Raw genomic sequence first — 15,530 nt, 5'->3', positions numbered from 1 at the left:
TCCTAAAGCTAGTAGATCTGTTAGTCTTCTGTAAGTTTCAGGCATAAATGAGCTAACAAAAGCTACCGATTTCAGTTCTAGATAACAGTTTTTCCTTTGGTTATTTTAAGAAGTTATGGTATTTGAGAACTAGCCAAGGATCTGGAGTTGGAAAACATCTTAAAGGCACTAACAATTGCAATTGAGTGGTGCTCCTTTATAAATTATTTTTTTTGGGGGAGGGGGGGATCAGAGGGTCTGCGAGTAGAGACTCAGACATCTCTATTGTTCACAAGGGGCTCTACATATACCCCAGTCCACGTGAGTAGAAGCAGCAACATGCCATGAACCATCAACATTAGTCATAGCCTAAGGAATTTAAAAACATCTTATCTCAAGGTACAAAGTTTAAGTGTTCTATTTACTATCTGCTCATCTTTTCTTTAAGCCTTTCACAGCTTCATCCTGTTTGCTGGGTGGCCCACTGGGTGGAACGTGGGAGAGTGTGGGCTATGATGTGGACCTTAACCATGAGGTGCAGCGATACTCAGAGATGTACTCACCAAATGCAATGAATGTGTCATAATGATGGAGGAGGTTGTTGTTATGGGGGGAGGAGTGGGGTGAGGGGGGTGGGGGGGTATATGGGGACCTTCTATTTTTTGAATGTAACATTAAAAAAATAAAGACCAAAAAAAAAAAAAAGTATAAATTACTCTTACTTAAAAAAAGAGGTTTCCTGGTCTAGGGTGAGGCCATGGAAATAGTCTTACTGATAACAGATATGGACTTGAAGCCCTGTCCAATTAACAGCTGAGTGCTTGAGGCAGATGTCAGTCTGAATTTCCAGTTGTAGAACAAGTAAATCACCCAAATTTTATCAAAATAAAAGGACTCTTGCATACCAGGGAGAGTTTTAGAAATGAAGTTATGCTGCAAAATGAATCAGAACCCAGCCGGCTTAGGATTGATAATCAATTTGTTACATATATGGGGTGGGGAGAAAAACAGGCACTTCACAAAGAACTTCGAACAGACGTGACAGAAAACACGAAGATGGACACTAGGCTAGAGAAGTGGGATATTGTTTTGGGTCACATGGTCAGGGCCCTTCTCTCAGAGGAGGTAGCATTTGAACGGAGCTCTAAACAACCGCGAGAAACTAGTCTTGGGAGCAAACACGGGATAAGAATACTTAGAGCGACAACACACATCACAGTCTTGTTGGCTGGAGCAGGTGAACACAGGATGATGGAGGGAGTTACAGGCTTAATTAGGATTTGATTTTATCCCAAAGACATCAGGAAGCTGCTCCAAGGCTTCCAGTGGGGGTGCCTCGTGACCAGAAGCACTGGGGAGTGGAACCAGGGAGCCCTGTCAGGGATCCGAATTCATCCAAAGAATGACACCAGCTAAGCATGCTTTTCGTCCCTGCTATGTTTCAGGCACTGCAATAAGCCCGTTGATGTGTCACTCATTTGATCTTGACAATATGCCCAAGTGCTACATTCTCCCTATTTCAGATAGTCACATGGAGGCATCATAGTAGTTCAAGATGTTGTTCAAGGCTGCATGGCTAGAAAGAGGCAGGATGAGGCATCAAAATCCGGGAGCATATGCTTTACTCATTGGGCCGCTTGATCCTGAGTGTAGCTGTGGAGAAAGAATTCAGTTCAATAGCTGTGGGAGAAACCAGCTGTTCTGGTGGATATGGTGTGAAGGAAAGGAAGAGCAAATGAGAACACGAAGTGCCCCTGAGGCAGGCGGCCACCCGAGGCGGGTTCTTTCCACCTCCAGCCTCGTGGGCTTGCCGTGTACCCCTCAAAATGAGGACGTGCTGGGTGTAGCATTAATGTCAAGGACCTTCCCCTCCACTGTGTTCCTCAGCTACATGCTTACCCTCCTTCCTTCTGAATTTCCAGGCTCCATTCACAAAGCTTTCTCCCTAGCCGTGTGTTAGCTAAAAGTAGCTGGGATATTGGGGGCCAAAGAAGTTAGCCGAAGTCCTCTTGGGGGGCTTCTGATGAGAAGGGGAGAGAGAATGCCCTTTGGCCCCCGCCCCTTCGTCCTGGCAAGTAGAAGCAATCTGGAGAACTACCTCATGACCCTGATGTTAAAAGCTGTATCCTGCCACAGAGCGTACTCAGCCTTCGATGTGACGTCCAGGATTTACCTGCTGACGTCCGCGGAAGCTGCCCCGTGTCTGAAGTCTCTGTTATGAACATCCTACTCTCAACTGGACCGTCGTCCCGACTCCCACACACACACACCAAGCCTGCCCTACAACACGCCTAAACCTCTATTAGTATCGGGATTTTAAATAAATGCTATTGCGTACCGGCTTATGTGAGCCTTTTCTCCATTTTTAAAGTAAAATTCACTACAAGATTAACTGTTAACCATTTTGAAGTATGAGATGGAGTGGCATTTAGTGCGTTCACAATGTTGTGCGACCGTCTCTAGTTCTAGAGCATCTTCAGCACCCTCAGAGGAGGCCGTTAAGGGCCACCCGGTTCCTCACCCCCTTTCCCCAGTCTTTCGCATCTGCTAGTCTGCTCTCAGTCTCGATGGAATCACTCCTCTGGAAGCATCATATAAATGGACTCACACCATATCCAAAAGTTAACTCAAAATGGAGCAAAGACCTAAACGTAAGTGCTAAAACCCCCTAGTGTGTTTAAGTCCTCACGAGCCTCCTAGAGTTCTACGTGGACCGAGTGGGAAGGGCACTCTCCTGGAGTTTCCTCCTCGGATTAACAGAGGTGACCGAGAGCGTCTTCCTGCTTTCCTCCCTCCAAGAGGCGAGGAGCCGCTGCCCAGAGGGCCTCAGCTTTGACTTCTCTCCAGTTTGTAGCATTCTTTTTGCTTCTACGTTGTCCTTAAAGTTGAGTTTAGGTTACATTTACCAACCTCTTTTTCTCCTTAAAATTTCACGCCTAGGTTTCTCAACAACCGCTCCAGAGTGTCCGGGGGTTCTCAGCCTGGGTTGCCTGTGGGAATCCCCTGGGGAGCTTTTGGACCTGCCGATGCCCAGTTAGAGCCACCGCAGCCCAGGGCAGACATGACGCTTGGTAATCACATGCCCAGACCAGTAACATCAAGATCTTCCTGGAGGGCCCAGGCAAGGGCAGGCTGAGCACCCCGCCTGATGCCAGCGTGCAATCAGGCTTGAGGGCCAACCGTAGCCATTGCGGGGAATTTAAAACAAGCTCTCCAAAAAAAAAAAAAAAAAAGTCAATTACCTGGGGTAGTTCGATTTTTAGAACTGTTTACCCTCACATTTTAAGAAAGATAGGTCACAAAAAAGAAAAGCACCTAGAGGCATCATTGTTAGAAGATTCCATTTACATAAAACACCCAGTATAGATAAGGGCAGAGACAAACACTAGTGGTTCCCGGGGCTGGGGGACTGACTGTCTAGTGGGTGCAGGGCCTCCTTTTGGGGTGAGGAGAACGTTCTGGAACTTGAGAGGTGCTGGCTGCACAACCCTGTGACTGTGTAAATGCCACTGAGTCTAAGATGGTTAGTTTTAGGTTCTATGAATTTTATTTTACAAATCTAAGAAGTAGTACCTACAAAAGTAGTACTGTAGGGAGCAGTTTAGCTCAGTGGTTGAGCACCTGCCTCCCACGTACGAGGTCCTGGGTTCAATCCCCAGTACCTCCCACACACACAAAAGCTGAGAGGACAGAATGATAGTATTTAGATTTATGAAGAACAAAAGCCTTGTTGTGAACCAGGATGTGAAGTCCTTTTATAAAATAATCTTCTTCCCAGATTAGTATCTAGTTTCAGGCACAAACTCAACAGATAACTTAAACCTAAATCTGGGAAATTGTAAGGTAAACAGTTGGATTTAGAAGTGTGAATGGGAAGGAGTGGACAAACAGATGTTCAATATACCTGAAGAACTGAAACAGAACCCTTTCGTATAAGAATATCGATGGTACATAAAACAAATCCTAAGCAGACTTTGTTTATAGACTTGTACAACATGAGCTCACTGAAAAAATATGGATTACTCAATCAGTTCTGGACAGTTAAGCCAAGACCAGGGAACACAGATATCGACCTCATGATGAAAACCTGTGTGTTTCAGATGGACACGAGGATAAGAAATATGTCAGTTGGAAATAGTAGCAAAGACTATTTAAAAGTGACAAGTTGGGAAGCAGATTTGGCTCAGCAGATAGAGCATCTGCCTACCACACGGGAGGCCCAGGGTTCAAACCCAGGACCTGGGCCTCCTTGACCCATGTGGTGAGCTGGCCACATGCAGTGCTCACGCACACAAGGAGTGCGCTGCCATGCACGGGTGTCCCCCGTGTAGGGGAGCCCCACGCACAAGGAGTGCACCCAGTAAGGAGTGCTGCCCCATGAGAAAGAAGTGCAGCCCACCCAGGAGTGGCACCACACAGAGAACTGGCGCAGCAAGATGATGCAAGAAAAAGAGACACAGATTCCCTGTGCCGCTGACAAGAATAAAAGCGGACACAGAAGAACACACAGCAAATGGACACAGAGAGCAGACAACTGGGGCTGGTGGGGGGGGGGGGCGGGGGGGAGGGGAGAGAAATAAAAATAAATCTTTAAAAAAAGAGTGACAAGTTGAGGGAAAGGTCTAAAATAAGTTTTATAATGTGCACATTTTATGACTCAAGTGCTTTTTCTGGATCAATAGTTTCCTTCAGGTTTCATCTCTCCCCATTTCAAATGGGAAATCTTATGATGGCAGCTTTCCCTTCCCCCATAGAGCTTTTATGCTAGTCAGGTGTTCAGCATTTAATTAAGCCCTTATAAGGGTTAAGTGAGGTAGCATGTAAGGATGAGTCCTTTTAAAAGATGAAGAAGGGTAGGGAAGTTATATTGCCCATTTCATACAGCTGCCAAGCGCTGACACCAAGACTTGAATCAAGCAGTCTTATCCCCAAACCTGTAATCTTAACCCCTCTGCTAATTGAGTCAAATGTAATCACAAGTAAAAGTGGACAATTTTAAAGAGAAAAGTCAGCTGATCAAGGTGTGCTGTCAAACTAGGGGACAGATTAAAATGTACCAAGATCTAATGGGTTACGGCTGGTGATCATAGGGCAATACTCACTTATACATGCAACATGATTACAATTGCAGCAAGGAAAATAATCTTACATGGAAAGAGTATATGTAATACAAACAGGCAATGGTGTGTTCAGCTCTCAATGTGGTGGGAAATTCATTTTACTAGTCTTTACTTTTCCGTCTTTAATTAGCATGCATTTCATTTGTAGGGAAATACTTAAGAATGCTGCAGCCATGTTATAAAGACCTATTGAGGAGGACCAAAAAGATGTCCTTTGTATTTAGCAGACAAGATATTAACAAGAGCAATTTTGGGAAAGAGGAGGGCTTAAAAGTCAGACTGCAATGGATTAAAAACATACAACGACTTGGAGCAATGAGAGGACAGTGCTATTTCTAGAAACTCAACCAAGAAGAGAAAAAGATTAGCTACCAGCTCAGATGGCCACACACCATCCAGGGTCTCCCCACCGCTAGTGTTTTCTGGACTGCTCAAGGTCTTCATGCATAAAGGTGCATCATTGTGCATTGCTCTCGTTTAGGCAAAGCTTGTCCAACTCACATTCGCATTCCAGTGACTTGGGAAGGTGAGTCTCTATCAATGCTCTACATCGTGGAGTGTGGCGGGGCGAGGACAGGAGGGAGGGAAAATTTAAGGAGTGGAGGCAATGTTTATGGGGGTGGTGCAAGAAGAATGCTCTTAAACGTTACAGATGGGGAGCTAAGAGAAACACACATAGTGGGCTGACAACATTTTATATGTTCCCAAGGAGTGGGCAAGCTTGGGGAAAAAGGCAAGCACAGTGAAACACGAGGCTGTAGCAGAAAGCCAACACGTACTTCTTTACACAGATTTGGTTATAGATAGATAACACGGCGTATCTGACTGCAGCACAACCCAGGGAAGGGCTGCTCAGCGTTTAAAAGCAAAACCACTCTCCATGTTCTAACAGTGAGGTAAAAGAAAGATGAACGTGCTGACTGTCCATGGAAGTGGATAGCTCTGGAACACCCAGGACATGGTGCAAACCATCTTGGATTCCTGGTGGAAATCGGGGTGAAGTTAAAGGAGGAAACCAAGAGAGTTTGTTTCCATGTCGTCCGGAAAATGCAAGCACGTGCCTGTGAAGCCTTCCAGTAGTGCTGCAAGGCCTGCTCCTCGCGGTCATGCAGTTGAAAGTCCCACCTCGCACATGTTTGCCTGGTTGAAGTTGTACGCATGGGGCCGTGGTCTGGGGTGCTCTGGAGAGCACTGTACCGGCACCTCGAGGGGCCACCCTGGGAATGTGGTGATCCACACTACCTGCTGCTTAGGTGTTTCTTCCAAGCAGAATAAACGGAGAAGGTGAAAATGGAGACAGGGCATGGAGGGTGCTTAGGGAAAATGACAAGTTTAGGAAGACCTGAAAATGAACCATGGCTTGAGCCTGGTCTCAGAGCACAGGCGAATGGCTTTAATCTCAGGGAAGGTATACCATGTCTCTCTACAAGACAGGCGGGAATGAGTGAGGAATGAGTGGTGCAGGTAATCACATAAGACCCAAGTCCAGAACCTGAACTAGGGTGATTCTGAGAGTCTTTATACATCCGTGAAAAGAGAAAGTCTAAGAGGAGGGTGTGCATTAGAGCCAAAAGTTACAGAACTGTTCGTGACTTCACATAGTTGCAGTGTTCTACCTATTCAGTTTTTCTTGGCATTCCACGTGTCTCTATGCATACTCTAAATCCCCCAGAAATAAAGACACAAACACTGGCCTCATTTTATGGGTCAACATAGCTATGTTTGAGTCTCTAGATCCAGGCATTTGCATACTTCTTAAGTCACAGAAGCCCAAACATTATGATGTCAATCCGCCCCTTTTTACAAAAGATCTGAGGTTCTGCAGGAGAAAAAAAGAGTTGTTCAAAGTTACATTAGTATAAGGAGTCTTATCAGAAGTTCCCCTCCAAGTTTGTATCAACCTTTGTACAAAAAGGAACTTGAAGACTCAGTAATCCATTAAGACTTTATACATAAACTTTCAGAGAAGGAATTTTATTGACGACTCAACTAACAGCCGAGCCAACAGAAGAGACACGAAGAGGAGAGCAGAGCTGTCACTCACCTTCCCAGTCCTGGACCGACGTCCCAGCTACAAGGGCTGAAGGCACAGAAAAGGTCCAACAAGAGGGGTCCTCTTTCTGCCAAGCTCTGGGATTGGCTCTTGAGTCCTGCTTCGTTTGCTTAGAACTTTATTCACCCACCGTGATGACTGATAGGTGGAGACAATTTCCTCAACTTGATTTTCCCCTCCTCCTAAGCGAGTATCAACCCAGACTGCACATTACACTCACCTGGGTTTCCTCCTGAGAGATTCTGATTTATTCGTCAGACGTTGGGGTTCTTTAAAGCTTCCCAGGTGCAGTCAAGTTTGAGAACAACTTCACTGGAGGTCTTTATACTTTATGCCTCTTGGAACCACTGTCTAGGGTCCTTTCCGTTCAGCCTGAAGAAGTTCCTTTAGCATCGCTAGGTTTAGTGGTGAGACACCCTCAGCTTTTGTTTATCTGGGAATATCTTAATCTTCCCCTCATTTTTGAAAGAAAGTCTCACCAGATATAAAATTCTTGGTTGGCAATTGTTTTCCATCAGCGTTTCAAGTATTTCAACTTACTGTCTTCTTGCCTCCATGGTTTCTGTGGGAAACCTCACTTCATCTAATTGGGACTCCCTTGTGCAGAACATGCTGCTTTGTCTTGCAGCTTGCAGAACCTCTCCTTGCCCTTTGTATTCAACAACCTGATCACTATGTAACAGGGGAAGCGGACTGCGCTCAACTGATACAGCGTCTGTCTACCATATAGGAGGGGTTCAAACCCAGGGCCTTCTGACCTGTGTGGTGAGCTGGCCCCTGCACAGCGCTGACGCGTGCAAGAAGTGCCGTGCCATGCAGGGGTGTTCCCTGCGTAGGGGAGCCCCACGCGCAAAGAGTGCGCCCCGTAAGGAGAGCTGCCCCATGTGAAAAAAAGCACAGCCTGCCCAGGAATGGGGCCGCACACAAGGAGCTGAGAGAGCAAGATGATGCGACATAAAGAAACACAGATTCCCGGTGCCGCTGACAAGAATGAAAGCGGATACAGAAAAACACACGGTGAATGGACACAGAGAGCAGATGGGGAGGAGTGGCAGAGGGTGGGAAAAATAAAAATAAAAAATAAAATACATCTTTAAAAAAATGCAGTGGAACCCTTCCTTATTATATATCCTGCCATAACCCATTGAATGTACAATCCATGCAGTGCAGCAGTGCTCCAAAATGTATTCACTGAATTCAATAAATGTGCCACAATGAGGAAAGAGGTGGTTAATGTGGGAGGAGTGAGGGGGTGGGGGATATGGGAACCTTATACATTTCTTAGTATAACATTAAAAACATTTTTTTGTGATCTATGTATCCTTTAAAAAAAGGCAATTAAAAAAATTAAGAAGATATGCAATGGAACAATTTTCTTCAAGTTTATCCTGTTTGGTGTTCTCTGGGCCTGTTAGATGTGCGCATTTACATTTTTTTTGCTAAGTTTGGGAAGTTCTCTGTCATTATTTCTTGGACTATCCCTCCTGTCCCTCTCTCCCTGTCTTGTCCCTCTGGGACCCCCCAATGTGTATCTTGGTGTGTTAGATGGCATCTCGGAGGTCTCTTAGGCTCTTGTTGCTTTATGTGATTGTTTCCTTTCTGCTCCTCAGCTGGACTCGTTTCAATTGTCTTGTCTCTGAGTTTGCTGATTCTTTCTTCTGCCAGCTCCAGTCTGCTGTTCAAACCCTCCTAGGACTTTTTCATTTCAGTTATTGTGGTAAAGTAGAACCACTCCTGTAGTTCTGCTTGGTTCCTTTTTAAAATTTTGATTTCTTTACTGAGATTTTTATCCTGTTCATACATGCTTTCCTGATAGCCTTTAGTTCTTTCTCTGTATTTTCTTTCATCTCCTTGAGCATACTGAAGATCATTCTTTAAGTGTCTTTGTCTGGTATTTCCACAGTCTGGTCTTCTTCGTTGATGCTTTTTGGATTTTTATCTCCTTCCTTTGAATGGGGCATACTTTCCTGTTTCTTTGCCTTGTGATCTTTTGTTGCACTCTGTACATTTTAATATTTAAAATATTAACTCTGGGATTTGTTCCTTGAGATGTCTATTTCTTGAATTTGCCTCCAGCCGGTGATATGACAGAGGTTTTCTTGGCATCAGCCCTCCCAGCAGGAAGCTCTGCCCAAGGAGAATGCAGAGCTCAGCGTCCCCTGTCTTTTCTGGGCCAGGGTCTTGTCCTGGGCTTGTGCGCTTTCAGGGCCCCAGAAGGTCCCTGTTCACAGGAACTTGAATGCCCCCCGACTTCTCAGGAGACAGACTTTCTCCCTCGGCTGGGGGTTCCACTTCCAGACTTAGAGCAGGTGCATCTGTGCCCCAGGACGTCTACTTCTATTCCTCTAAAACCTGGCTGCCTTTCACACTCTATATGCTTCGTAGATTTGAACCACATACATTTGAAATATTATCCTCCTCATGCGTGTGTAGTGGAGGTTTCACACATTTATTTAAAATAATATTATTTTAATATTTTAAAAATATTATTTATTAAATAATAAATAGGTGAGCCAGAAAATGCTCTTGAAATATTTAAATTCTCATTCCTTTTCTTTTTCTCTTTCCCTTTCTTACCCACTCTTTTTTTCCTCTCCCTCTGTTTCCCCAATTTATGGTGGAAAATATAGAATAACAGTTAAGAGCAGGGGTCAGCAAACAATGACCAGTGGTCAAATCCTGCCCAACACTTGTTTTTGTAAATAAAGTTTTATGGGAATGCAAACAACTCATTTGTTATGGATTGCCTGTGGCTGTTTTCTTGCTATAATGGCAGAACAGAGTAGTTGTGACAGGCTGGATGGCTTGCAACACTAAGAATATTTACTGTTTGGCTCTTCATAGAAAAAGTTTGCCAACTCCTGGTTAAGAATAAAGCTTTTAAAACTTGGCTGCCTTTCACACTCTATATGCTTTAGTTCTATCTGCAAAATAGTTGTATCAATTATATAATATTAGAGAAAATAGTATATTTATTATTATATGTAACAGTGATACTTGCCTCATACAACAGTTTTGAGGATTGAATGAGTCTATATATGCAGCGGGCTTAGTTCATGACACATAATCACCATTAAATTTAGTTTCTTAATAATAATAATTATTAAAACTGTTATTATTATTGACCGACATCTTACCTCTGTGCTTTATCTTCTAAACCCTTCTCCCTTCTTCTCCTAAGTCAAAGTTAAATAAATTAAAAATTATGTTTCTTTCTTTCTATCTCTCTTTTCTGGGATCTGTAATCCTGGAGAAAATTCCAAGTCCCAAACAAAAACAAAACCCAAAAGCCCTATTTTGTTGAATTCTTTCATCTCTCTGTTATAGCCATAGGCTACTTTCAAGTCCTGGACCATAGAAAGTCTTCAAATGTGGTTCCTGGGGGGAAAAAAGTCTCCCAAAGAGGCAAAATCAAATTAATTCACTTATTTAAGAGTCAGTACAAATTAATATTGTCAACTGTAAAACAAATGAGCTTGACCCTTAGGATATATAAATTTTATCTAATGCAGAATATGGATCCATTTCAATATACTTGGTATAAAGACAGCTAATTGCAACAGATCTTTAGTTCACAACCTGGGGTAATTTTGTCCCCCTGGGGGACATTTGGTCATATTTGGAGATATTTTTTTAAAAAGTTTAATTATAATAGTATACAGAAAACTCAATTTTACATTTTTACAGTTCAGTGGTTGGTATTAACACATTTTTGGTTGTCACGACAGTGGGGCGTCCTGGCATCGAGTGGGTGCTGTGAAACATCTTATAGTGCACAGGATGGTTCCCCAAAACAACCATCCTTCCCAAAACGTCAGCGGTGCCAAGGTTGAGAATTCCTGATCTAGATGGTCTAGGAAAGATATTCTCAACCAGGATTGAACTTCAGAATCAACTGGGGACCTTTTAAATTTATTGTGGTAATTATATATATTTACACATACATACAGACATAAAATGTGCCATTTTAACTATTTTAATCTGTATAGTTCAGTGGCATTAGTTACTTTTTACAATTGTGCTATCACCCTCTTACATTACTAAAATTTTTCATTATCTGTAAGAAAGAAATCTTCTGGAAGAAAATAAGGCTCACCAGATTGTGGAGAAGAAAAGAATTTATTCTTAGTCTTCCAAGAAGGGGCGCAGAACCGGAAAACATGGCTGGCGCCCCGAACCAAGAAAATTGACACAATTTATACCCCTAAGCCTAGCACGCGAGCCCTTCCTCTGTTTCTCCATAAGATCGGATACTTCAGAAGTTACAGCCTATCTGAGAAGATCTAACTTTCCCGCGCAAAAGTTTGTGATTAACTGCTTCCCCATCATATTCCAACCATTTTAGTTTTTACCTGCTCCCCTTTGCCAAATAAGGAATGGAATTTAGTGCTGAATTGGCACCGACTTAGCTCTTTCTCGGGCATCTTTTTTAAAGCCTGTAGGACTGGCTTACGCTGGTTTCCTTTGTTCCTGACTAACACGGGAGTGGGAGACGGAGGCAGTAGGCTGCCAGGTTACATTAAATAATATTTTCTTCCTTTATGTGAAAACTAAACTAAACTTCATTTCTTACATTATCCAAATAGACACTCTTTGCCCATTAAGTAATAACTTGCCATTCCCTTTCCCCAAGTCCTGGTAATCTTTAGTAAATTTCCAGTCTGTGTGAATTTGCTTATTCTAGATATTTCATGTCAGTAGTACCATACAATACTTGTCCTTTTGTGTCTGGCTTATTTCACTTAGCATAATGTTTTCAAGGCTCATCCTTGGAGTATGTATCAGCATTTCATTCCTTTTTTACAGTTGAATAGTGTTCCTTTGCCTGGATATAACACATTTTGTTCCTTAACTCATCTGTGGATGGACACTTGGGCTGTTTCCACCTATGAGCTGTTGTGAATAATGCCGCTAGGAACATTGATGTGCAGGAATCTACCTGAGTCCCTGCTTTCCCTTCTTTTGGGTTTATATGTGGAAGTGGAATTGTGGGGTCATAAATTCAACAACAAAGACAACCAGATTAAGAAAGGGGCAAAGGACTTGAATAGACATTTATCCAAAGAAGATATACAAATAGTCAAGAAGCCCATGAAAAGATGTTCCACACCACTAGACAGTAGGGAAGTGCAGATCAAAACCACAATGAGATAGCACATCATACACATTAGGGTGGCTCTTATGTTAAAAAATGGGAAAGAAGTGTTGGCGAGGCTATGGAGAAATTAGAACTCGTGCACTTTGCTGGTGGGAATGTAAAATGGTGCAGCTACTGTGGAAAACAGTTTTGGTTCTGTGATGGTTAGGCTAATGTGTCAACTCGGCCAGGTCATTGTCCCCAGTTGTTTGGTCAAACAAGCACTGGACTAACTGTAATCCAAGGGCATTTATGGACTTTAGTCAACATTGACTTTACTGCAGTGGTAAATCATAGAGAGCTGGTTATAATTACACCAATCAGGGAGACTGCCATCAGCAATGAGTGAATGCCTAAAAAAGGAAAGTGATTCCAGCATTGAGTGAAAATTTCCCAGCTAGTCTTTGGACAGCCAACGTCTCCCAGAACTCATCAAGAACCTTATTGGCCTGTCTTTGGAGCCCCTGGTTGCACCTGCCTGCGGAACCTGGACTTGTGCATCCCCACGGATGTGTGAGAGACTCTTATAAAATCCATACTACTGATGGATATCCCTTGTTGATTCAGTTTCCCTAGAGAACCCTGACTAATCCAGGTTCCTCAAAAAGTCAGACTTGGGGAGCTTCCAAAGACACCTAAGGCCCACCACAGTCCCATTAAATTAGCATCATTTAGAGTAGGGCCCAGGTGATTGCAGTGTGAGTCCAGGTCCATAACTGAGAGCCACCAACTGATAAACACGGTGGGGCCTCGCACCTGGGGTGGGGGGGAGCAATGGGAAGGGCCCGCCCACTCAGGCTCCCGCGGGCCAATCGCAGAACTTAGGCCAGCAGAAGAGCCCTCTTATTGGAGAGTTCCTGTGCCTGTAACCTCCCAGGCAGGAAGCAAGTTCTACCGTTCTGGAGGTGAGTACCCATTCTCCAGCCTACTTCTGTGCTCTGTCTCCTTTTTTTTAGGTGAACGGCAGTTCTTGGTTGAGTCTCTCTGCAGGTCTAATTTTGCAAACTTTAATCACCGGAGTGAGGCTTGAAGGATCTGAATCCTTATGCTGGGTTCTCTTTGTAAGTATAAGAAATGAATTTGCAAGGGACAGCTGCTAATGATTCCATATACAGTGTCCCCCTCCCTTCTAACATCTTTTATTTCTAAGAACTTTATTAAAGTATCACGTATGTACCTTAAGCAATGCCATTTTAAGCATATAATTCAGTGACTTTTTGGGGTAGATTTATGTAGTTGTGCAACTCTCACCACAGTTTAGTTTTAGAATATTTCCATCGTGCCACTATGTAGCCAACCCCTGTTCCCACTGTAACTTTAAGTGGAGTACGATTCTAAGCCTCAGTCTCTTCATCTATAATTTGTTGTGACACCTGATCTCAACAGAAGATGCAAATGCTGCAGCCCTGGAGGCTAAAGGGAGTGATGTGTGCTTCTGTGGTTCACAGGTTTGTAACTTCCCTCAAGCACCTGTGGTGACAGCGCGCTAAGGAAAATTGAAAAGACCAGGGGCTGCTGCTGAGCGTGTGAGAATCCTTTAACAGTCCTGTAGTTCTGACACCACAGCGGGCTAGCGCCTCTCAGCAGGGGCCTTTGCCTCCGCTTTGCGGTGGTGAGCAGCCCCTGCGGCTTACTCCCGCTCAGCTCCTAGGTTTGTCAGCACTGGGCTTGTTCTGATGGGGAATCGCCCTTCCTCCCTTCCGAGGGTAACGCTCTCCACGTGTCGTCCCACTGGGGCTTGGCTCCATCACGTGTCCGCTTTCCCAGGCTCGCTCTCAAGTGCCTATCTACTCGGTCACTGACTCCCTGCTCTGTTCCCCCCTCCTCTGGGTGGAAACCCCCTCTTTCACATCGGCAAGGGCAGAGAATGATCTAAGCAAAGGGCCTGCTGTTACTGCAGTCACAAGGAACGCACCTTTCCGTTCCCTCGGGGGCATGGGCTGCATAGCAGTGGCTGAACGGGAGCACGAAGGACCTAGAATTACAGGAGCCCACGCACACCTGCTCGAGCAGGGGAAGCAGGAGGCGGGCAATAGCCCCCATCCTGGGGATTCTCAAGTGCACGTGCTTATTCTTATTTTTACCAAACTGTTTTGCTTCCTTCTCTGACTTCGTTTGGGATTTCATCTCCCTCATTGCTATGTGCCATCCCCTGAGCAGCCCAAAGAGCCGGCTACCCGGGGTTTCCCCTTGGGCGTGGGCACTCGCCTTGTTTTTCACCATGCAGCTCTAATAAGACTTAAAGTGGTAAGATACAACAAAACTTGCTGCCTGTGCCTCTTTAAAACGCACAGCCCAATGGCACTATGTGCAGACTCTGCACCGTGTAACCCTCTGCAGCCTGGCGGGCTTGTTTAGCGACTGGGCATACGTAGTCGGTGTCAGCGCTAAACCCAGCTGGCTCTATGTGGGAAGCAAGTATCAATCTGTAGCCAACACTATGAATGGACCCAGATGGACTTTCAGCGTATCTTAATGTCCAGTTTCATATTGTGCTTTATTTTGTTCTGTCACTATAATTTTTTTTTTTTTTTTAAAGATTTATTTATTTATTTAATTTCCCCCCCTCCCCTGGTTGTCTGTTCTTGGTGTCTATTTGCTGCGTCTTGTTTCTTTGTCCGCTTCTGTTGTCGTCAGCGGCACGGGAAGTGTGGGCGGCGCCATTCCTGGGCAGGCTGCTCTTTCTTTTCACGCTGGGCGGCCTTCCTCACAGGCGCACTCCTTGCGCGTGGGGCTCCCCCACGCGGGGGACACCCTTGCGCGGCACGGCACTCCTTGCGCACATCAGCACTGCGCATGGCCAGCTCCACACGGGTCAAGGAGGCCTGGGGTTTGAACCGTGGACCTCCCATGTGGTAGACGGACGCCCTAACCACTGGGCCAAAGTCCGTTTCCCTGTCACTATAATTAAAGACCATATATTTAAAATCCCATTAGACTTAATTTTTTCCTTACCACAGGTATGCTTTTCAAGGAATTCCATCCCTCTCGTCCTTAAGGGCATTTAAAGTTGGATTCCAAGTTTTCACTTTCTCAATCAGGTTTCTAAAAAAGCTTAGGCGTCTCCAAGTTGCTACCACTCCAGATTTCTCTGTACAGCAGTATGGTCATCACTCTCCTGGAACTGTGTTTTAAAAATTTGTATTTTATTATTAAAAAAAAGTGTTCCTCATCTGATGACTCTGACCTGATTGACCCGGTCTTTTTTCCTCACAATCAAATGTATGCTGATCTAAGAGAG

The sequence above is a fragment of the Dasypus novemcinctus genome, chromosome 18 (assembly GCF_030445035.2).
Source record: "Dasypus novemcinctus isolate mDasNov1 chromosome 18, mDasNov1.1.hap2, whole genome shotgun sequence".
Classification (NCBI taxonomy): Eukaryota; Metazoa; Chordata; class Mammalia; order Cingulata; family Dasypodidae; genus Dasypus; species Dasypus novemcinctus.
The sequence above is the reverse complement of the archived record's forward strand: the minus strand, read 5'-3'. Positions refer to the sequence as shown.